General features: G+C 39.2%; 1 protein-coding gene across 2 annotated transcripts in view; it reads right to left on the reverse strand.

Moving 5' to 3' along the window:
* LOC145510102 (hepatitis A virus cellular receptor 1-like) overlaps window positions 1-23,208 on the reverse strand; it is a 69,935-nt gene that overhangs the window by 37,535 nt on the left and 9,192 nt on the right. For both annotated transcript variants that reach the window (XM_081500440.1, XM_081500441.1), the window contains exons 4-6: window positions 22,267-22,339; window positions 19,766-19,802; window positions 17,341-17,554 (exon numbers count right to left, since the gene is read on the reverse strand). The gene's annotated coding sequence lies outside the window, so the exon portion shown is untranslated. The remainder of the gene's footprint in view (window positions 1-17,340; window positions 17,555-19,765; window positions 19,803-22,266; window positions 22,340-23,208) is intronic.

Here is a 23,208-nt window from a genome sequence, read left to right on the forward strand (position 1 = left end):
GATGGGAGGACTGAGAACTCTTACTCAGACAAAGCTGCCTGAGTTCAATTACCAGCCAGAGAACCAGAGGTCTTTTGAACATTTTGGCTGTTGGCAGGCCCCAGGAGTCTGTCTGTCTGTTCAAATTCCATTCCTTACACTCCTGTTAACGCTGATAGGGCAGGACCTTGAAGTTTCATTTCTCTTTTTGCCTCATTATCTTCCCTTTCCCCATCCTGAAGGGCCTTCCTCAATCTGGGATGTATGATGAAATGTGCTAAGCAATTTTCTCCTGGTTATTATTATGTGTAATAGGCACGTGGAGTGGTGGTGTGGATGTGCACTTGTCCACTCATGTAATGGGTTTTTCACATGTACGTGAGCACCTACGCTGTGTATGTGCACACTTGTAAACTGCATCACTCATGGTCTTCCTGGCTACTGTGCAGCTCATAATTGAATGCAATTAACTCTCCCCACTGGCAGTAGTTCACACACAGACTCCTTGTGAAAGCCAAAACGAAGTTAGATGGGAATTTGGGTCTGCTATCATCCTGAGTTCTCCCTTACCCAGGTCCTTGGGCCCTTTGACCTGATAATAGAGAAATAAAATCACAACTGCCATCAACCATCCCTTAAGCCAAAAACACCATTAGGGTTTTTTTTGAATAAAGAAAGAAGAGGTTCAATAGAGGAAGCATGTGGTGATAGCTACCAGGCAGCCTCAGGTAACAAAGAAGCCCAAGGTCGGGGCCCATTTCTACCATTTCTTAGTGAAATAGCTTGATGCGGAAGAGCATACAATACAATTCATGAACCAGATTTCAGGGCTTAAATTTCATAATATTTCTTACCCTCTGGATTCTATGGATTCAACAATATGTCCAGGACCACAGAATCAGTTAGGTGAGGAATCCAATCAATGCTCACCAACCAGATGTGTTTTCTAAAGTATATTTATCTCATCATCATTAGTTATTGAATGCTTAATTACATCCCTGGTATTCTAGTACATGATATAAAAGTATTATTTAATTCTCACAACCCTAAGAAAGAGATAATACTATTTTCTCATTTAATAGATGCAGAAAGTAATGCTTAAGAGAGCCAAGTAATTGGCATTGATAGCAAAATTTTCAGAAACAGAACTCAAGCCAAGACTTTCTGATCCCAAAGCTCCTGATTTTAATCACTATACATTCCTTTGATCTGTGACCCTTAGGGCAATGCACCATGAGACCAAGTATATCAGTGGCAGATCCTATCTAGCTATAGAGAAGGAATTTGTTCAGCTGCTAAGTCATGTCAGACTCTTTGTGATCCCATGGACTGCAGCATTCCAGGCTTCCCTGTCCTTCACTATCACCCAGAGTTTGCTCAAATTCATGTCCATTAAGTCGGTGGTATCATTCAACTATCTCATCCTCTGTTGTCCCCTTCTCCTCCTGCCTTCAGTCTTTCCCAGCATCAGGGTCTTCTCCAATGAGTCAGCTCTTACATCAGGTGGTCAAAGTATTGGAGATTCAGCTTCAGCATTAGTCCTTCTAATGAATATTCAAGGTTGATTTCCTTTAGGATTGACAGGTTTGATTTCTTTGCTGTCTAGCAACAGCAAATCAGTCTTCTCCAGCACCAGAATTTGAAAGCATCTATTCGGTGCTCAGGCTTCTTTATGGTCCAACTCTTACATCTGTACATAACTACTGGAAAGACCATAGCTTTGACTATCTGAATCTTTGTCAGCAAAGTGATGTCTCTGCTTTTTAATATGCTGGCTAATTTTGTCATAGTTTCTGCCAAGGAGCTAGTGTCTTTATATTCATGGCTGCAGTCACCATCTGCAGTGGTTTTGGAACCCCCAAAAAGAAAATCTACCACTTTTCCCACTTTTTCCCCATTTATTTGCCATGAAGTGATGGGACCAGATGCCATGATCTTCATGTTTTGAATGTTGAGTTTTAAGTCAACTTTTTCGCTCTCCTCTTTCATACTCATCAAGAGGCTCTTTCCTTGGAAGGAAAGTTATGACCAATGTAGACAGCATATTAAAAAGCAGAGACATTACTTTGTCAACAAAGGTCTGTCTAGTCAAGGCTATGGTTTTTCCAGTAGTCATGTATGGATGTGAGAGTTGGACTATAAAGAAAGCTGGGTGCCGAAGAATTGATGCTTTTGAACTGTGGAGCTGGACAAGACTCGTGAGAGTCTCTTGGACTGCAAGGAGATCCACCCAGTCCATCCTAAAGGAGATCAGTCCTGGGTGTTCATTGGAAGGACTGATGTTGAAACTGAAACTCCAATACTTTGGCCACCTGATACAAAGAGCTGACTCATTTGAAAAGACCCTGATGCTGGGAAAGATTGAGGGCAGGAGGAGAAGGGAATGACAGAGGATGAGATAGTTGGATGGCATCACCGACTCAATGGACATGAGTTTGGGTAAACTCCAGGAATTGGTGATGGACAGGGAGGCCTGGTGTGCTGCGGTTCATGGGGTTGCAAAGAGTCGGACACGACCGAGCGACTGGACTGAACTGAACTGAACTGAGGCTCTTTTGTTCCTCTTCACTTTCTGCCATTAGAGTGGTAACGTCTGCATATCTGTGGTTGTTGATATTTCTCCTGGCATTCTTGATTGCAGCTTGTGCTTAATCTAGCCCAACATTTCGCATGATGTACTCTGCATGTAAGTTAAATAAGCAGGGTGACAATACACAGCCTTGATGTATTCCTTTCCAAATTTTGATCCAGTCTTTTATTCTATGTACGGTTCTAACTGTTGCTTCTTGACTTGCATACAGGTTTCTCAGAAAGCTGGCAAGGTGGTCTGGTATTCCCATCTCTTTAAGAGTTTTCCCCAGTTTGTTGTGATCCAGACAGTCATAGGCTTTAGTGTAGTCAATGAAGCAGAAGTATATGGTTTTCTCAATTTCCCTTGCTTTTTCTATGATCCAATGGATGTTGTCAATTTGATTTCTAGTTCCTCTGCCTTTTTGAAATCCAGCGGACATCTGAATGTTCTCAGTCATGTACTGTTGAAGTATAACTTGAAGGATTTTCAGCATTACTTTGCTAGCACGTGAGATGAGTGCAATTGTATGGTAGTTTGAGCATTCTTTCACATTGCTTTTCTTTGCTATTGGATAAGAATGTTAAAATGTTAAAATGTTCCAGCGTTTTAAAAAAATCTCTTTTGATTGAAACCAACCAAATGAACTTAACCCTTCAAATTTCTCACACTGCAAGATTAGTGAAAATAGAAATCTTGGGTGAAGTTTGGACTCAGAGAAGCCAGAACAGGGGGAAAAGGATAGTAATAGAGTGATTCCGAGAAAATCTTTCCACTGAATGCTCACTAAACTGTGGAATCCTTTCCCACCCCATTTCTAAGAACCCGGGGAATGTATTCTCTGAATAAACTGAATGGTCTGAATAAAACACTCAAGGATACTGAGATTTCTGTGCCCCTCAAGAATATCACCCAATCTCACTTCAATAAAGTCATCAGAGCATGAATCTCAGTCATGCATGCATCTGTCCTAATTAGTGTTTAGGCCATCACTTTAAGATATGAACAGACAACCAAGGATCTCCAAACTTTTCAGGAAAATACTCAGTATGAAAAAGATAAAAAAACATCAGAGGGAGTAGAAGAAACCAAGCAGACAAAGAAACAACCCCAAGCTAGTCTCATCCAAGAAAAAAAGAGAAGGAACAGAGAAACTATAACCTAGAGCCAGTTATACAGAGTGAAGTTAAGTCAGAAAAAGAAAAACAAATATCATATATTAATGCAAATACACAAAACCTAGAAAAATGGTACTGATTAACTTATTTGAGGGGCAGGAATAGAGATCCAGACATAAAGAACAGTCTTGTGAACACTGCAAGAGAAAGAGGGAGTGGATAAATTGAGAGAGTAGCATTGAAACATGTTCAATACCATATGTAAAATAGATAGCTAGTGGGAAATTGATGTATAACACAGGGAAATCAAACCTGTGCTCAGTGACAACCTAGAAGGGTGGGATGGCAAGTGGGGAAGGGGTACAAGAGGGAGGAATATATGTATATATATATGACTGATTAACGTTATATGGCAGAAGCCAACACAACATTATAAAGCAGTTATCATCCAATTAAAAATAAATTTTAAAAATAAAAAAGAAAAAGTTAACTTAGAAAAAGAAAGAACTCTTAGAAATTAAAAAGTTTATACTTATCCCCAAATTTTATGGAACGTTTGAAAAATAAAGGAAATTTTCTAGAAAATATAACCCATCTATAAAGCCAAATGGCTAGAGGTATTCTAAATATTAAAATAGAAAATACAGAAGAAGAAATTGCTAAAGAAATATTTTTCTTAATTCTGATACCCAAAAGATATGAGTCTACAGACTGGGATGGCCAACCAAATGCTAAATTTTATGAACAAAAAGTGAAAGTGAAAGTCACTCAGTCATGTCTGACTCTTTGCAACCCTATGGACTGCACAGCCCATGGAATTCTCCAGGCCAGAATGGAGTGGGTAGCCTATCAATTCTCCAGCGGGTCTTCCCAACCCAGGAATCGAACTGGGGTCTCCTGCATTGCAGGTGGATTCTTTACCAACTGAGCTATGAGGGAAGCCCGCATGAATAAAAAGAACTGCACAAGAATAGTATGTTATCGTAAGAACTTCAGACATAAGAAAAAAAATATTAAAAGTCTCCAGAGCATCTTGCAATACTAGGAAGTAGGAAATGTTTAAAAAAAATCCATAATTTAACAATAGGATTATAAAAGGGACAGAGGAGACAACAGGAAGAGTTCCCAGTGACCAGAACTGGAACAATCTGAACAACAAAATAAAGTAGTACTGCATTACACCCCAAAGTACTATGAGTCCACATTGATAAATAATTGAATCAATACATATGTGGGGGAGAAGAGACAAATCTACTACACAGAAGACTACCAAATAATTGATGTAAATACTCCCTCCTCAAACAGGTGAAGCAAAACTCCCCTCCTCCTCAAATGTGGGCTGGGCACAGTGATTTTCTTCCCAAAAAGTGCTGCAAGAAGAGGGAGAAAAACAAACTAACTTTACAGTGGAGAAACCTGGCAAACACTGCCAGAGGCAGACGGTCAAGATCAATGTCAACAGAGGTAAGTCATGTTGACATTTGAGAGATATGAGCTAAATAGAGCTTTATTTCTGCAGTCTCCCCCTAGAACACACCATCAGACACAACCAAATTGAGGGGTGTTCTACAAAGCCTCTGACAAATGTTTCTCGAAGCTTTCAAGGTCATCAAAAATGAAGAAAGTCCAGGGTTTCCCTTGGTGACTGAGTGGTAAAGAATCCACCTGCCAATGCAAGAGACATAGGTTTGATACCTAGGCCGGGAAGATCCCACATGTCGTGATACATCTAAACCTGTGCACACAGTTGAGTAAATTCAACAGATAAAACATGGCCTGCACAGCCAAAAATGTTTACTCTCTTGTCTCAACAGTAAAGAATTCTCAACCTCTGAACTGTATATTGAGTTTCTGCTTTGTGCCAGGCTGCAGAGTTACCCAGATGTTCTTGTCTTCAATAAGCTCACAGGCTAGTGCTTCCTAGTGGGAGACAAGCAAGTTAACAGACAACAGAGCACAGTGTGATAAGATGTGACAGGGAAAGGACAGAACACTGGGAGTGGTAGAAAAGAATGCTAGCCCCGTCTTAAAGGTGGAAGGAGAGAGTAAAGGTCACTCTCTAAGTCTACAACTAAGGAACATTGGAGAGGATTGGGGTGGGATAGAAGGAATTTCAGGCAGAGGAGATTATCAGTGGTGATAGCTGCAAGGCACTTTGGATTAACATGAATTTCAGGTTTTCAGGTGTTTATAATATTATTTAAACCATTCAATACCTGTATTATACTATTTAAAAATAAAAGTAGAACTTAAATGTTTCCTACACACAAAAAAAGAGCTAAAAATATAAAACAGAGCTATGGGTAGACCAATAATGAGATCCTGTAGCGGTTCAAGTATTACAACTGATGGGTGTGTGTTTGTCACTATGGTTGGACTTGAAATCAGAAAGAAGTGGAAGTGCCAAGTGAGGAGACTGGAACACAGGCTGAGATCAGGGCACCAAGGGCCTGAAAAGCCATATGAAGTGGTATGGACAGTGTCAGGAGAGCATAGAGGAACTCATCATTTTTTCCTTTAATCGAAGTATTGTTGATTTCTATATTTTAAATACTATAATTGAACCTGAGAGTGCATCTTATTAAAAAAAAGAGAGAGAATCTCACATTTCAGAGAATTTTCAATAACTGACTAGTTGTAAGATCTCTAAATCTCTTCCAACTTATACAGTCTATGACTCTTGAGATCAGGAAATGACTTTAACTTGAGAAGGGGCCTGTTTTTATGGGCTCTCTTAATAGGAGGAGAAGGGTATCCTCTCCTGCTTATCATCAACCATGAGGATCCCCTCGGCGAGCTTCCTCTCATCAGTGACACTTGCATCGCTTCTGTACTTTCTGTGATTTCCAAGGGGTGAAAAATCAGTCTGCCTGGATTCCATCTTGACCACACATGATCTGTGTGGATATGAGCAATTTACTTAACCTCTCTGTGCACAATAATCCCACAATAAAATGCAGATAATAGTACCTACATCTTGAATTGCTGTGAGTACTAAACGACAAGGTCCTTGAAAAGCATTTGACAGATTACCAGGCAAATAGTGAACACTTCACAAGTGTTAATTATTATCCAAGTAGCTGCTATTCCAATAGTGTTGGAAGGGCACAGAAGACAGAGTGACCTGTTGCAGTGTGTATCTTGTCACCGCCTGCTCAACAGCCTTTCCTTTGTGGAACTATCCAGTCCAGCATCTGAGTCGATGAGTACAATCAATAATTTAATCCATTCTTTTGTAGAGACTAGGATACAGTAAAGAAAATACACTGGTTGACTGGGAGAGGTTAGTTCAGAGGCATGGAGAATCATGAATCTTGGAAATGAAAGTCAAAGGAAAGATCACTAATTTACCATCCATCCAAAACCTGATACATGAGGTCAAGCCTCTGCTTGTGTCTTTCTTCCAAGCAATCCTTTCTAGCTCCATACAGCCATAATTATTAGGGAAATGGAAAGGAAGTAATATTGCCCAGCTGCCACTATGTGCCAAGTACTGTGTTGTTCACATATAATCCCAACTACAAACCTGTCAAGAAGCATTATTACCTTTTATACTATGTATGCAAATAAAGAGGGATTGAATAAGTTAAAAGTTTAACTCACAATATAGCTTTTGCTCCCTAGTGTATTAGTTAGAGTTTACTTGAGGACAAGGACAGTGGGTCACTCATCCTGTCCCAGGAACAAGGTGACTCCTGACGAGGGCCCTCATGGTCAGGAATCACTACCCCAACAGGAACTTCCAAGGCATCATTTGCTCTGCTCTTCTCTTCCTGCTCCTCTCTGAACCACTCTTCATCATCAGTTTTCTCAGAGCCTCAGCTTGCTCCTGGTCCACATCACACATCCCAGCCCCCAAGTCCTCTCTGAGACCCTCACCTCAGCCCTCTGAGCTCAGTGACCCATTCTCTCAATTATAAATTCCATAGCCCTGAAAGAGGATCCCAGTCTCTCCAGCACTTATTTCCCATGGCAGACTTCAGGTTGTAGTTCACTGGCAGGTCTGTGGTTATAACCTCAGGGTCATTCATGACCATGAGAAGAAAGACCCTACTGGGTAGAATACAACCTTTCCATTTGTAGTTGAGCAATGAGGGCTGTGAATGGGGTATAGTTCTTCAGATGTGGTTGAGGTGAACCAGCAGTGACTAAGAACTCTACCACAAATATGAATTTGTTTATGTTTGTCACCAAAATAGTCAGTCAAGTCACTTAAGGATCCATTCAAATGTGAGCAACAGAGAATCCAATTCACAGAAGCCTAAACACACAGAGGGTTTTCCTCTCACAACAAGAGATCTGGATACAGGCAACCTATAGATTAAAAAATACCAAGGACCCAGGCTCTTTTCCTTATGTTCCACCCTATCAATTTACTACCACATTGTTACAACAGGGCTGAGGTACTTCTGGACATCAAGTTCATCGCTTGGAAGGGGAAAGGAGAGTCAGAGCAGGTTCACATCATTGTTTTGTGACTTTCACTGGGGAAGGGAAGACCTTCTAAGCAGACTTCCTCTGTCACTTCTTATCCAGAACAAGTTTACAGTCCATTCTCTAATCCAACCTAGGAGATGTCTATGACAGGTTTAGACAAAGCAGGGACATCCTCTGAAACTGGGGTAGGAATTTAGGGTTTCTGATCAAGGGATGGAATATGCTAGCTTCCTGAATAAGTATTAGAGTTCTAATAGGAGAAAAAAATGATGTTAGTTGAGTAACAAATAGCACCTTGTTTAGTAGAGCACTCCTCCAAAGCAAGAGACCATGCATGTGTACCCCTTGCAGCTAACCCAGTATTCCCAATAAATAATAGAAGCCTGTAAAAATTGACATACAACTCACTATTCTCCCTCCCCTGACAGAGAAACTGGCTAGAAACTGTGAAAGCTTCACAAGCTTGGGTCCCAGGACAAGAATGACATCAAGCAGGAACCCCTCCATTATGACCCTCCGTGTAAGCAAACAGAAATACAAACAAAATTGTATTATTCTAAATCACTAAACTGTTTTCACTGCAGCATAATGTCACATGTCTTAACACCACTGTGGTCATGTGGAAGCAGCAATAGGAGGGGTTAAAACATTCTTTGAAGTAAGGCAGTCCAGGATTAGAGGCTCTGACACTTGCTGTCCACATATCCTACCACTCTGTGCCTTTTAGCCTTGCTCGTGTTCCTCTATCAGCCTAGATCTGTGGTTCTCAGATCTGGCTGCACCTTCAAATCACAAGAGGAACCTCAAATACATGCCCAGCTTCTACCCCAGACGCTGTGATTTCATTGGTCTGGGGTGGAGCCTAGGCATGAGCACTTTTAAAGCCAAATGTGCAGCTATGTTTGAGAACTACTTGTCTAGAATTCCTTAACGTTATTTAGCTGGTTCACCCTTCAACACTCAGACTGAATCTTCTCCAAAATGTTCTCCTGAACCAAAAGTTCCCACGTGAGCTCCAGTAGCAACCTGGTCATATCTGATCTCTGTAATTAGAACATCACATAAGATTTTCCATTTGCACACTTACTTTCCAACTAAAGTGTGATCTCCCAGAACACAAGGACTGTACTAAAATCTTCCTGTATTCTCAGCACCTAGATCCTGGCATCATGCTACATATCAAGGTATATACACAATAAATGCTGATTTATTTAAACAGAGAAAACAACAGTTGATTAAAATTAAGTAACCGATGGTGACCTCCAAGAAAATAAATGGAAGCTTGGAAGAAATTATGACCATTCTAAATTTAGAGGTGAATGTGAAAGTAAATTATTTGAAGATGATGACTTGACACAAGAAATACAAGGCAAATGATGATGATGAAGAGAATGGGTCATTTTTAGGATAGGAAAAAAGCCAGTTTTGTAGCACTAGGAATGGTATTATTCAAAAGGGAAAATGTGTTTTGGCAGAAAAGTAAAATTTTGTTAGTCAAAGATTCAGAAATACGAGAAGGAGGTAGAGAAAACAGCATAGGTATACAAAATGTCAAAAATGGTTCTTTCTATATGGTGAAGTTTTGGTGATTGTTTTTTGTCTTCATGCAAGTGCTCAATGAGTATTTGTTGAATGAATAAATGTTCTTTCTGTGTGTGAATGTCTGTATTTTTTCACAGGTGCAGAGTAGAGTTCATTTTGCAGTTTAAGACACAGTATTACTTTAAGCCTTCTCAGATTTTCCTTTATATCTCTATACTTACCCAATTTTTCTTTATCATATTAAATGTCATTGAATATGTAACTATCCTTGAAAGATGCATAGTATTGCTTTGTATACAATTTTTCAAATTCACAAAATATTTTGATATATATAGATCTCACTCTGCTTCCTTGTTACTCAACCAGATGTTCTTGAGCTATAGCTATATTACCATATATACAGTTATCTTAGAGTTTCTAACTGCTGCATGATATATAATTGTAGGCATATCCCCTACATAGTCATCTGTTCTCTTAAGGATGAACATTCAGTTTGCCTCCAACTCTCTGCTAACACAAAAAAATGTTTGAACAGAAAACCTCATACATGTCCTGACATGGACTTGAGAAATAGTTTAATAGGTATGGATATCCAGAAAAAGGATTGTTAAATTATAGGCTAGTCATGCACTTAATTTCAACACATACTGACACATTTCTCTCCAGAACAGTTGCATAGTTTTACTTCTACCAATGGAGCATGAGAGTTCTGTTTCCCCCCAGCCTTGCTAACAACATGATCCCTCTAGAATTTTTGCCATGCCAACAGATGAAATGTGGTACAGTGTTCCCTTTGGGATTCTTTGACTACTAGTGACTTTAATAATCTCCTCACTTACTGGTAACTGCTTGCATTTCCCCTTCAGTGAATTGACTTCTCTCCTCTATGCCCATTTTTCTAATATATGTGTGTATAATGTCAACTCTGGGCTTCTCTGGTGGCTCAGAGATAAAGAATCTGCCTCCAGTGCAGAAGACCCAGGTTCAGTCCCCTGGGAAGATTCCCTGGAGGAAGGCGTGGCGACCCAGTCTAGTACACTTGCCTAGAGAATCACATGGACAGAGGAACCCAGCAGGCTGCAGTCAATAGGGTCACACAGAGTTGGACATGACTGAAGCAACTAAGCAACACTAGCAATGTCAACTCTGAACATTACAAGTAATTCCTTCTGCTCTGTCATCACTCTGCCAGCTTTTCCCAGTGAACTGAAATCCTTAATAATGATGTGTTAAAATCCACCTTTATCCTCATGCCTTCTGCCTTGAAGTTCCTATTTAAGAGTATTTTTTCCTACTCCAAACTTACTGTCGTATTTCCCTATACTTTTTCTATTAAGTTTATAGTTTTACTTTTGAAATTATTCTTTAATTCCAGTCCAGTTCACTATATATATGGTATGATGTAGAGATTCAACAGTTTTTTCTATATAGTAAGCTATTTTTATCACTAATTTCTGATATAAGTCCATTCTTTCTTCAATGACTGGTGATGAAAATTTATCATATATTATATAGATTACTATACAGGTAAGTAAATGTGTGTGAATGTGTGTGTGTTCTATGCTCTTTACTCTCAATTACTAGGGCTTCTTCTTGTTTTTCTTATATATTCTTTATTATAACAGCTTTGTGTCAGGACTTAATATAAAGAAGTGGAACTCTAAACTCTCCAACTTACTTTGGTCTTCTTTAAAAAAGTTTAAAACTATTTTATACTTTAACCTTTCATGAAAATTCTAGATTCAATTGTTGAATACTTAAAAAGATCCTGTTAAGATGGGGGTGCAAAATGGGTAAAGGTGGTCAGATGATCCAAACTTCCAGGTATAAGGTAAATCAGTTATGAGGATATAATGTACAACATGGTGACAAAGGTTCACAATATTATATCATATATATGAAAGTTGCTAAGAGAGTAATTTTAACCTTGATTAGGTTAATTACTACCTTATACTTCCTCTGTGCTCAGCCGCTTATTTGTGTCAGACTCTGGCGGCCCCACGGACTGTAGCCTACCAGGCTCCTCTCTCCATGGAATTCTCCAGGCAGTGATACTGGAGAGTGTTGCCATTTTCCAACTCAGGGATTGACCCATGTTTCTGGAGTCTCCTGCATTGGCAGGTGGATTCTTTACATCTAGCACCACCTTCCTATAGCTAACGTAACTTATACCTTATATTTTCCAGACAATTATTTGCTAGCAATTGCTGTTTACATCTTAGCTACTTTTGTTTTTTTATTTTTAGCCTTGCTGATTGTCTTGCAGGGTCATCTTTTCCCAACCATGGATTGAATCCCAGCCAGCATGATGAAGGCACTGAATTCTAACCACTTGATTGCCAGGGAAGCCTTGGTACTTTCTATTTTGTACTCAATTAACATAGATTAACGTTTTAAAATTTATGAAGCAAAATGGGAAAAGGAACACAAGTGAAAAATTTGACTCTGTAGAAATAGGGCTATTTCTTCCTCTATAATAGGAAGAGTGACACAAAAAAGATGAAAATCACAGGAAAATGCAGTGGATGAAGTGAGGGGAGTTGAACAGTTCATTTCTCAAATAGAAATAATCCTGATGGGTTTGAACCTCATCTCTTTAACAAAGAAAATACGTTTCTGTTAGAAAAACTCCAGGAGAGTCATTGTGAGTCAGAGTTACTAGGGCAACAACCCTTTTAAGAAGAGTTATATAATACAAGAAGGAACAATCGAAACTCTAGAGCAAAAAAGAAAACGAAGATCAGAATGAAACCTACACAATATATTCTCCACCTACTTTCTCATCCATAAAATGACTAAACTGTACTAAATGATAACTAAATTTCCTTTAGCTAAGGGCTCTGAAAATATTCCTTTTAGAAAATGAAAGAGGGGAAATGAAAAAAATAATTTTAAGTGTAAATTAATCCCCTCCATTGACTTTCCAGTTCTATTGGTTTTTCTAGCAAAGAGGGTTTGAGAAAAGTTGTTCTTTGTGGGAACTCACGAGGAATAAGTTTAGTACATATGACTGTACAAAGACAATTTGAGAAGACTCTTTGGGAGAGGAACGTGATTATTTTTATCGCTGTCACTGTGGTTGGTTACTGAACTGGCTCCTTCCCTGTCCTCGGCTCTACACCCACTCTACTACTGAAGCTCTTTTCAACAGGGCCCATGCGTGCTGAGAATTTTCTAGTTTGGGAAAAGAGGAAGAAAAGGGGGAAATGAATCTCCTGGAGATGCGTTGCTAAAGAAAGCTTTTCTTTCAGACGCTTTGCTGTCAAATTTTTACTTCTAAAGTCACCTTCTGTAATTTAAACAAACATGAAATAAATTCCTTTCTTACTGAATCAGAATCTCTAGGAGCAGAGCCTGGGAATCTGCATTCTAATGAGTTCCCAGTTGATCTAACTTAGCAATCCCCAACCTTTTTGGCACCAGGGTCCTGTTTCCTGGAAGACAAATTTTCCAGGGATAGAGTGGGAAGGATGGTTCATGCTGTAATGCAATCTACGGGGAGTAATGGGGAGTAGTAGATGAAGTTTTTCTCTCTCATTTCCTGCTCCGTGGCCCTGTTCCTAAGAGGCCTTGGACCGAACTGGTTCACAGCCCAGGAGGTAGGGATGCCTCATCTAACTCATCGCCTCTCTGACTTCAGACATTTGCATAACCTTTGCCATACTCACATCGTCCTTTTGCCATTGTTCACTCAAGTAGTTTTAGGTTAACTTTAAAATTTTAGTCATCCTAAAAAATGTCCACTAAATCATAGTTTTGATGCGTTATTTTCTAAAAACGCACATTAGAATACATAACTATTTTAAAAGTCCATCACAAACTAGCTGAAGGCAGCAACGGCTCCATTCCACAGATTCCAAGCTGTAAGTCTAGAAAGAATGAGTTCAGCTGCTTTCAGGCCCATGTGATTCAAACTTTGGCTGTCTTCTTTCAGGAGTCTCCTTCCTAGGCCTGGGCGCCCTCACACAGCCCTTTGAAAAGCCCCTTGCTGCCAGGATCCACCCCCTTTCTTCCCCTAGGTACCCTCTCCTGTCACCCCAACCAAACTGGATTTGTATGTTTGAACTTGGAACAGTATCACTAAGCAGGTTAATAAATGTAAAATGTAATCTGCAGGTTTAACTCTTGATAGCAAAAGGCTTTGATTTCCAAGAATGGGATTCTCCTCAAACAGATACATTCACACAGCCCTTTGCATCAGCGCCTGAAACGGCACACGATTCTACAGCTTCATTTCTTTTCCGTCTTCCTCAGTCACTCTGCCTCAGCCACACTAGAACACACCTTACTTTCTCCCTCTGAATATACAAGCTCTTCCTACCTCAGCACCTTTGCACTTGCTGGATTTCTTCCCTTAGCGGCCACCTACACATTCCTTGGGTTTCACTCAAAGTCCCTACTTTCTGAGAGGCAGCTACTGACCAACCCGGCTAAAGCTACACCAGTTCCCCACACCCCCACACCCTCCAGGCATCCTCTATCACAGCATTTTTTAACCAAGGGTGACATTGCCTCACAGGAGACATTGGTAAGGTCTACAGACATTTGCAGTTGTCACTACCTGGGGTGACACAGGTGCCCCCTAGTGGGTAGAGGTCAGGAATGCTAATAAATAGTCCTATATGCACAGCACAGCCCTCCTACTAGGGGTTGTGTGTGTGTGTGTGTGCGCGCGCACTTAGTCGCTCAGTTGTATCTGACTCTCTGTGGTCCCATGGACTAGAACTCACCAGGCTCCTCTGTCCATAGAATTTTCCAGGCAAGAATACTGTAATGGGTTGCCATTACCTACTCCAGGGGATCTTCCCAACCCAGGGATTGAACCCATGTCTCTTGAATCTCCTGCATTGGCAGGCAGATTTTTCACCACTAGCACCACTTGGCAGACCCTCACAAATGGTTAGCTGGCCCCAAATGCCATGTTTGAAGAGTTCAGCTTGGTAAGTGTACCTGTTTTTTCCTTAGCATCATCAGTACCAGAACTGATGGTGCCATGGTTTCCTTCCTACTGAATGGAGTTCTCTGCTCCATCCCCAGCACCTAGAGGAGTTCCAGGCACCTTGACTCTCAACTCTGGTCCCACTTGCCTTTGTCCTGTGAAGCCCAGAGCTTCACAAGGAGTTGAAGATGCCTGGCCTCAAGTAAATGATGAAAATAAGAAAACAAGTCAGTTTCCAGAATGAAAACAAAAGTGTGTTTAATTAATGGGTGTACATATGAATGAAACTCGTGATGAGGAGTCTCTCACACTTTCACATACTCGTAAAATTATCTTCATAGCCATTAGCGAAAGTTTGGTTCATCTACTTTTTAAAGATGCACAAAATTTTCTAAGTTCAAATATATGATTTTAATTATTAATACACCAGTCTCCTAATGCCCCAAGATCAACTGAATAAAATGGAAGCTCATCATCTCAAAAGATCAAAAGCAAGTCAATATTTTCTATATGATTGGTATATATACAGAAAATAATTAAGTATTAACTAAATGCCTTCCCTTCCTTCCTTCTAAATCATTCTTCCCCTTAGTTATAAACAAATTTTTCTACAGTATAAGATGATAGCCAATTTACCCAGTATAGACTTTTCCAAAACAGAAATGTAATACAAAAAATTGTAAAAAGGGACCATATACCAAGAGATTTGCAACACCATTGAAATTATTTACTGAACACTGATGGTAGATCTCCTTCCTATCACTACAGACTCCACACAAACACACACAAAACTTTGCATTTCTGTAGTCTTTTTCACTTTTATCTTTCTCCCTGAAAGAAATGTCACTGGAATTACCACTGAACACCAATGTGTGTGTGGAAATAATTCTAATATGTGTAAAAAAAAAAAATCAGTACAACATTGTAAATTAACTACACTTCATTTAAAAATATATTAAAAATTTAGGCATAAGGAAGGATTTACCATAATGTCATGCAAATATTACTGGTGTGAGTTAGGATTAGAGCTCAGGGTCTGTCTCTAATTCTGGGTACCTCCTGCTTTCTCCCACGCCCCAGGTCTCGTTTCACAGAATGCTACTGGGTACGCCAGTAGTCACTGTGCTCAGGGGTTTCAAACAAATTTTTCAAATGCTGGATTAAACAACACTACGAAGATTTCTAAACCTGTAAAGAGCCTTCATAAAACTCCAGGAAGGAAAGGGAGAATAGAGCATGAATCATAAATTCAAAGGTCCACAGGACACAAAGCAGGTACAAACATGAGGCTGTAGGTAAGGCAAGGGCTGAGGGATGTTGAGCATCTAATGGGCCCCTGGCTGCATAGGGATGTCACCCAATGTTGCTAGGGCTTTCCTGACAAGTTACAATTTGGGACATTAATTTCAAATCTCTATAGTTACGCATATTCTCTTGAATGAAAGAAACAAACGTCGTACTTGGAACATAATTTTTTAAAACTATATAAGTCCTGTCCCATTTGTGAAAACTAGTATAAAATGTTTATCAATCTTCTTTGCCCATACAATGTTTATTCAGAGTCATATCAATTTCTGAGAATTCCACAGAAGTATGAAAGCCATTGCTTTCAAAAACAACCATCCAGCCCTCATGTACCACTTTAGTATCAGTAACTCTGAACACTCCCTAAATAACTCAAGCGTGAGTTATGTCAGGGTTTATTCAAAGTGAAGTTATTTTCCAGCCTTCCTAACTGTTCATGTAGAAACGCTTCTTAGTGACTGAAATATCGTTACTTTTCGTCTTTGGCCAATTTTTTTGGAAAAATCAAAAATTTAATCGAGATGTGAAAAAGATAAAACATGGAAATTGATTCAATACAGAAAAGACCCCTTGTCCTTCCAAAAGAATTTTAAGAATGAAAGTGGTCTGAGGACAATTTAGCCTTTTGGTGGAAACTGGTTAACACTCTCAAACAACACTACTATATTTGCAAACTCGCTTTTCTAAGGCAGAAAGCCTTTTTTGCTACTCTGCCCCTCTCTTTTTTCCTTATATTTATTTCTGCCCTGCCACATTCTAAAGATTCCATCAGAGCCTGCCAGTTGTCTACATAAACACCTAGAACTGTAGCACCAATGTAGCAGAAACAGTGTAAATCACATGGCAATGGATTTTATTCCCCTGGTGTCTCCCTGGACCACTCACTTCCCTACCTTCTTCTAACTGCTAAAATACCATTCTGGTCCCAGGGGAAGCACTTAATGCCTTCTATTTCCAGATCCCTGAGAAACCAGATCTACTTATAATGGCAAAATCACACTCACTCCTATTTTCCCAATGGGTGAATAAAGACCAGTACACTCCCATGATTTGAAACCCTTGAGGTCCTCAGGAATCTAACATTTGGAGTCACTTAAACAGAAAAAAGAATCATGAGATGCTTTCATGTTAAGTCCTTTAGTCCCAAGTTGGGTTTGTTGATTTTAAGTTGTATTCATTTCTTGACAGTTTGTTAACCAAGGTAGAAGTGTGTTATCTGTCTTCTCAATGAGAATTTTTGATGGATAACAGGATTCATAGGGTCTAAAGAGAATGTACAATTCTAAAGAGTACATTTCATGTTTTGGAGAGGGCTCTCCAATGACCATAAAGACTGAGCCACTTTTAGTATAAAAAATTAGGACTATGTGACCAAAGTTGACTGTGCACAGATGAGCTAGACTCACTCTACCCAATATCCCTGATTCCTTGGAATGCCATGGGAAACTAACCAAAAAACTGTCCTGCTGCTTGAAAGGACTCTGACATGGTGATATCTGGTCACTGTCTTCTACAATCAAGGACATAACACCTTAGAAGGCCACCAGATCTCAACCCATGACTTAGAGAGTGTCATCCATAACGTAGACATTGTCTTCTGCTCGGACAGGCTTCATGGTTGCATTTTTCAAAGCTCCAATGTGAGAATCTTTCAATGGAATCATACTGCAGAAAGAATAACACAAGTAAGAGAAAAGTACCACTTCTCAAGTATGAGCTGCATAGCTGTTTATGTTCAGGCAAGACTAGGTATTTGCATTTCCCATATCCCAATTCTTATGAAATGAAAGAAGCTGTCAGAGTTGTGAATATGAAGTTGCAGGAAAGTCTTAATAATGAGATAGAAAACCTCAGCAGTCATTAAAATAAAAAAAAAAACCTGAAATTGGTATCTGTCAGGAGACTCATATCACAGAATAAATGAAAAATCTAAGACTAATATCAGGCCTCAAATTAAAGTATTAAACTAGGATGCACATTCTCAAAGATGGTCAGGAACTGGTTCAGCTGGTGTTTTTCCAACTGTGGACTGAGACTATTTAGTGAGGGTTAAATTAAATCTATTTAGTCGTCTATATCTTGTATTTAAGGTGAATATATATATATAAGTATACAAAATATTAGAGCTACTGGATATAATAAAACAGTATTGTTCCACATAAATCTTCACTGGATCATGGAATCAAAAATCTTACTATGTCTTATGTGGGAAATTAGAAAGTTATGGGTTATTTGATTTTGTAACGTGTACACTCACATATCAAGTATATGAAAAGGTCACTTGTGGAGTTTTGATATCGCTGCATTTTTAGGATGTATATATAGTCACAATTTTTATTACCTAAGCCTTCCCAGAAATAACATGTAATGCACTGAATTTTCGTTAAACTCTGATCTTTAAATGAATTACTTATACATTTGTGGAAACAGTTTAAGTGTTGGTAGTTCAAAATAAGTCAATGTGATATAGCTCCTCCAAAAATAAAATTATGAGGAAATTTTCCTTTTTGTTTTGTGTTGCTTGTCTATATTATACATTATTTTCTGCAATAAATATTTTCTTTTCTAATTATGAGATAAAAAGTGAACCTTAAAAAAAAACTTAACAGTGAAAGGACAAAAATGAACTAACAGGATGCTATTTTTCATACTTTTTGGTACATAGGGAGTATTTCTTTTCTTCCATTCTTGGAAGCAGACAGTCAAAAACTCCTAGAAGTCTGGGTTTGGGACTCTAAGAGACCTAAGACAGAATCTTTTACCTGCTGTGTGATGTGACCTTGGATGCCACTTAACACCTCTAAACTTGTTTTCCAATTTGTAACCTGAGAATAACATAAGTGCCTGTCTCACAGGTTTATTGCTGTGAAGGGCATGCCTGCAATAAAAAGCCAGCATTTATGGAACACTTGCAATATTCTGGGGACTGTTCAAGGCATGTTCTGTGGACTGGATCATGTGATTAACTCATACGTAAGGAAGGCTGTGTACAAATATCCAAAGAAAGAAAACTAGGAGTAATGGATGGCAGCCTGAGAGGGATGGATTTTATCAAAGAAAGACCTTGCTTAAAGCCTGAACTGGACCAGACAAAGCAGGCTATTTAGATTTGGAAGTAAGTAGTGGGTTCCCACCTTTACAGGGGAAAATGACTACATGGATGCATACAAAGAGGATTTAACTTTTCATTGGCCAGAGGGATAGATTTGCACAACTATAAATTCAAATGCCTATAAGGCCACACAGCTAATGTAATTGAGCAGAGCAGGCTGGATGTGGAACAAAGGACAAGGCTGCGAACTATGGAGGGTTGGAGGCACATCCCTACCCGCTGCCTTTGTGCATTTTCAGCCTGGAGCTGTCCTCCTCCAGATCTTTGCAGAGCTGCCTTCTGCTCCCTTGGGGCCCACTCACATAGACTATTGTCTGTCTTTGTATTTCCCATGGTATTTCTCTGAAAGTTCTATAAGTTCCCTGCTTATTCATTTATATGTTTCTGTCTGTTCTGCTCATCTCTTCAGAGAATATTATAAGAATTCAATAAACAAAGCACTGAATGAAATCAAATAACAAACCAAACAATTCATTCAAATGGTCCATCAAACAAAATGCAATTTAGTCTCTTGTTTTAAGAGGTAAGGTGAGAAGGGCTTTTCTGTAGCAATTCTGGCACAATTTCAGGGAAATAGAGATGCTAAAATCATCACTGGAAGTTGGTTCAGCCGTGGAGGTGCTCAATAAACTAGATTTTTCAGAATCCCAGAGTATAAAATGGAGAGCTCAGAAGGAAAAGAGGAGAGGAACAAAGAAATTTTCCACATTTTTACCAGAGTAAGAACATCAAAAGGCATTGACAAAAAAATCTTTCAAACTTACCATAGTAGCCTCAACCTGTTACCCAGGCAAAGAGATCCTAAATTGTGGGAAAATGAAGAGAAAATTAAGCTTGTAAGCCAAAGAGTTCACAAGGTTGTTTTTTTTTAATCAAACAAGCATATTATTTATGTTATTACTTTAATATGAACAAAATCTGTATGGACATCAGAGCCTAAAAAAGTTAACTTAACAGAAAGAATGTTTTAAAAAAGAAGGGGAAACAAATCAATCTGGACCCTTTTCTGTTAACTCCAGGTTAACTTTTCTTGAATCTCTAGGAGTCAAATAAGCCCCTTAGTGTAAAGTGTCTTGGGTTTATTATGATTAGTGTATTCATCCATATGCCCTAGCTTAGTTTCAGTTCAGTTCAGTTCAGTCGCTCAGTCGTGTCCAACTCTTTGCGACCCCATGAATTGCAGCACGCCAGGCCTCCCTGTCCATCACCAACTCCCGGAGTTTACCCAAATCTAAGTCCTTCGAGTCAGTGGTGCCATCCAACCATCTCATCCTCTGTCGTCCCCTTCTCCTGCCCCCAATCCTTCCCAGCATCAGGGTCTTTTCAAATGAGTCAACTCTTCGCATGAGGTGGCCAAAGTATTGGAGTTTCAGCTTCAACATCAGTCCTTCCAATGAACACCCAGGACTGATCTCCTTTAAGATGGACTGGTTGGATCTCCTTGCAGTCCAAGGGACTCTCAAGAGTCTTCTACAACACCACAGTTCAAAAGCATCAATTCTTGGGTGCTCAGCTTTCTTCACTGTCCAACTCTCACATCCATACATGACCACTGGAAAAACCATAACCTTGACTAGACGGACTTTTGTTGGCAAAGTAATGTCTCTGCTTTTAAATATGCTATCTAGGTTGGCCATAAACTTCCTTCCAAGGAGTAAGCGTCTTTTAATTTCATGGCTGCAATCACCATCTGCAGTGATTTTGGAGCCCCCCAAAATAAAGTCTGACACTGTTCCCACTGTTTCCCCATCTATTTCCCATGAAGTGATGGGACCAGATGCCGTGATCTTAGTTTTCTGAACGTTGAGCTTTAAGCCAACTTTTTCACTCTCCTCTTTCACTTTCATCAAGAGGCTCTTTAGTTCTTCTTCACTTTCTGCCATAAGGGTGGTGACATCAGCATATCTGAGGTTATTGATATTTCTCCCGGCAATCTTGATTTCAGCTTGTGTTTCTTCCAGCTCAGCGTTTCTCATGATGTACTCTGCATATAAGTTAAATAAGCAGGGTGACAATACACATCCTTGACGCACTCCTTTTCCTATTTGGAACCAGTCTGTTGTTTCACGTCCAGTTCTAACTGTTGCTTCCTGACCTGCATACAGGTTTCTCAAGAGACAGGTCAGATGGTCTGGTTTTCCCATCTCTTTCAGAATTTTCCACAGTTTATTGTGATCCACACCGTCAAAGGCTTTGGCATTGTCAATAAAGCAGAAATATATGTTTTTCTGGAACTCTCTTGCTTTTTCGATGATCGAGCAGATGTTGGTAATTTGATCTCTGGTTCCTCTGCCTTTTCTAAATCCAGCTTGAACACCTGGAAGTTCACGGTTCATGTATTGCTGAAGCCTGGCTTGGAGAATTTTGAGCATTATTTTACTAGCGTGTGAGATGAGTGCAATGGTGTGGTAGTTTGAGCATTCTTTGGCATTGCCTTGCTTTGGGATTGGGATGAAAACTGACCTTTTACAGTCCTGTGGCCACTGCTGAGTTTTCCAGATTTGCTGGCATATTGAGTGCAGCACTTTCACAGCATCATCTTTCAGGATTTGAAATAGGTCAACTGGAATTCCATCACCTCACTAGCTTTGTTCGTAGTGATGCTTTCTAAGGCCCACTTGACTTCACATTCCAGGATGTCTGGCTCTAGGTGAGTGATCACACCATCATGATTATCTGGGTCGTGAAGATCTTTTTTGTACAGTTCTTCTGTGTATTCTTGCCACCTCTTCTTACAATCATATGTCAGTGTAATTAAAATGGGAGATTGTTTTCTCCCATAGATGACAGGTTTTATACACACACACACACCCACAACTGGTGGAAGGAGACCAGGAGGTGCTGGATGACTCTTGTGAAACCCTGTTCTCCTCCTAGCTCTGAAATCATGTACCCTCCCAAAGTCTCATGAGCTTCTTCTGTTAAGTGGGTGCTGTAAAACCCTCAACAATTTTACCTCCTATAAGGACAGAAATTGGTTCTGTAGAGAATGAGGAAAAGAGGAGTGAATAGATCTTATATATTATACTGGTTTATTGACTTCCAAATCCCAACTCTATCCAACCAATGCTAACTCTCCATATGTAAATTCACCTATGGAGAATTTAAATATAATGTTTCTCTTTATGGGAAAATAGTTTTAAGATTAAAAAGGTCCAAGGAAATAATCAAGGAAGTTGTGTGAAATTGAAATCATATGAGATGTAGGACCACAGGCAGCTTATCTCAAGAATACCCCCATCGGCACAGTCCTGAGGTTACTTACTTTTGGTAATTATGAATACCAAAACCATGAGCAATAATACCAAGACAATAACAGAGATTCCAATGTAGATTCCCTGATTGGTGATCATCCATGGATCATGTGCCAGCACCACAGGTTAATGAAACATCAGCAGATCAAAAAAAAAAAAAAAAAATCTTGTTAGAATTATGGATAGAAAACATTTCTGAAAATAATGTACCCAGACACATTTATCTTTATTAATATTTGGTTAGTTCTGGATCATGAGGGGTGAGACCAAATGATCTGAATTTATAACCATATGGGGAAATTCTAAGACGATTTAAAATTCAAAATGTATTTGGAAATGGTAGAAATGTTGTATATCTTCCTTGGGGTTGTATTTATGTATGTGTATACATTTGACAAAATTCAAACTATAAGCTTCAAGTGAGTCTGCTTTACTATATGTAAATTACACATATTATTAAAAATTAATAAGGTATTTTCATATATAATCCTCTTATGATATTAGAAAAGAAAACAATCTTTGTTCATATATAAGTTAATGTGGTGGTGTTACATTTATGTGCTCAGTTATTGAATTTGGCCTTTTGTTAGAGAACTCTTTTTTTTTTTTAACCTAGAATTCAAGATTCTATATATTTCTTTATAAGTAGACTTGAAGTAGCTGCTCATATACATGGTGCTGCTTAACAATTAAAATTCTGAACAATTGGAAAAAATACAGTTTTATTTAAGTCTCCTGGTGTGACTTAAAAGGAATCACCTCTTGTGGTAAACCCCAAAATACACCAGGCATCAAAATACACCAGGTTCAACCCTTTATATAACTTAACTCTAATCCTAAAGATGTCCTGCAGGGAAGATATCTTAACAGAAAAAAAGTAGAAGGTCAGAGAAAAAGATTAAGTCTGAAGTCTCTTCCTGCATTAGAGTTTAAACTCTGGAGCCAGAATTTCA

This window comes from Giraffa tippelskirchi, chromosome 6, assembly GCF_054371585.1.
Source record: "Giraffa tippelskirchi isolate mGirTip1 chromosome 6, T2T-mGirTip1v1.2.pri, whole genome shotgun sequence".
Lineage (NCBI taxonomy): Eukaryota > Metazoa > Chordata > Mammalia > Artiodactyla > Giraffidae > Giraffa > Giraffa tippelskirchi.